General features: G+C 40.1%; 1 non-coding gene across 1 annotated transcript; it reads right to left on the reverse strand.

The window, feature by feature from the left end:
- Positions 1 to 940: 940 nt before the first annotated feature.
- On the reverse strand, positions 941 to 1,047 carry LOC131175196 (small nucleolar RNA R71). Its single transcript, XR_009145358.1, has one exon. It is a non-coding gene; the product is annotated as a small nucleolar RNA R71 (small nucleolar RNA).
- Positions 1,048 to 1,824: the final 777 nt, after the last annotated feature.

Below are 1,824 nucleotides of genomic sequence, written 5' to 3' on the forward strand. Positions count from 1 at the left end.
TTTAGGTTATATAATTCACGTACTTAAATGGACAAGTCAGTCAAAAAATCGTCTCTGAAGGCGAAATGACCAAAATGCCCTTTGTTTTGCTTAACGGACTAAAATTGTCTGTACTGATCTTAAAAATTCTCCTAACATTTTCTTGACATTCTAATGCTACCTAGGGTGCCATAACTCTTCTCTAACATCCCATAAATTATTTCACAGGATTTCCCTCGGGTTTAGGGCTACAAGCTATGAAGACAGCAACTTCTCGTTTAGTCACCCATTGCCGGGGCACTGGCTCATTTAACTTTATTGTATTTTATTTCTAAAATTTTTTCTTCATTTTTCTTTGCATTATTTAAGTTATTTATGACTCCTCACTCTAGTTTACATATAGTTCCAGTCATTCTAGCTGTCCGAATAGACACTAATCACCGGAATAGTCAAATGCACAGACTAGCTAAAGTGAGGGTGTTACAGTGATCCGGAGATAGACAGAACTTTGAGAGCCATCAAGAGGGAAAGGAAACATCAAGAGCACGGTCAAGGAGATCCTAAAATTCCAACCATGGCCGATAATAATGACAGACTAAGACTCTTGAGAGATTACGGAGCTCCATCTGTCCAAGGATTTCAACCCAGTGTCTCTAGACCCACAGTGGAAGCCAACAACTTTGAATTAAAGCCAGCATGGCTCCAAATGATTCAACAAACCCAGTTTATAGGTTCACCAATAGAAGACCCACACTATCACCTCCAGTGCTTTCTTGCCCTATGTGACACATTCAAGATGAATGGAGTGTCTGATCAAGCAATAAGACTCAGAGCATTCCCATTCTCCCTTCGGGACAGGGCAAAGAAGTGGTTACTTTCTCAATCGGCTGGAACATTCACCACTTGGGAAAACCTCTCTTAAACTTTTATAGCAAGGTATTTTCCACCTGCAAAGACTACAAAATTGAGGCATGAGCTCAACACCTTTAGACAAAAGGAAGGAGAATCACTCTATGATGTATGGGAAAGATATAAAGACCTGCAGAGGGAATGTCCACACCATGGCATAGAGGATTGGCTATTAGTGAAAAATTTCTATAATGGGTTATTACCCTCTATAAGGAGCACAGTTGATTCAGCTACAGAAGGTGATCTAATGGAGAAAACAGTGACATAAGCACTTAAACTTCTAGAAAGGGTTGCATACCATAATTATGAGTAGTCAAATGAAAGAAGAAATGCAAGGAGAACTGCAGGGGTCCTGGAAGTAGACGCCCTAAGCATGATAAATGCTTAATTTGATCAGCTCACAAAGGGACTCGAAAGAATGCAAGCCAACATAGTTGGTACAAATAGTTAACATAAGGACAACTATGGAGGAGGATACATGAGTTCAGAATACAGCAATTTCAATGAACCCTCCACAGAACAGATGAACTATGTGAATAATGGAGGAAACTTCAACCAGAGGTAGCCAAACAATCCATATTCAAATACTTACAACCCTGAATGGAGGAACCACCCAAATTTCTCATGGTCCAATCAGCAGAACCAGCCAATAAACAAGTAACAAGGGTACAAACCACCAGCACCCCTTGGATTTCAGAACAGAGGTCAGAACTTTACACATCCATCACTACCTCTCCAACCTCAACAACCTGAACCAAAGATGACCATGAAAACGATGATGGAAGGATTCCTAGCAGCTCAACAACAACAAAATGAATTGATTAAATAGCTGACTTCTAGAATGGACCAACTTGCTACTCATAACAATATGCTAGAAAATCAAATCACTTAGCAAGCAAGTTCTTCAAGCAAGGCTGCTGGCAAATTGCTTGGCCA

The sequence above is a fragment of the Hevea brasiliensis genome, chromosome 16 (assembly GCF_030052815.1).
Source record: "Hevea brasiliensis isolate MT/VB/25A 57/8 chromosome 16, ASM3005281v1, whole genome shotgun sequence".
Classification (NCBI taxonomy): Eukaryota; Viridiplantae; Streptophyta; class Magnoliopsida; order Malpighiales; family Euphorbiaceae; genus Hevea; species Hevea brasiliensis.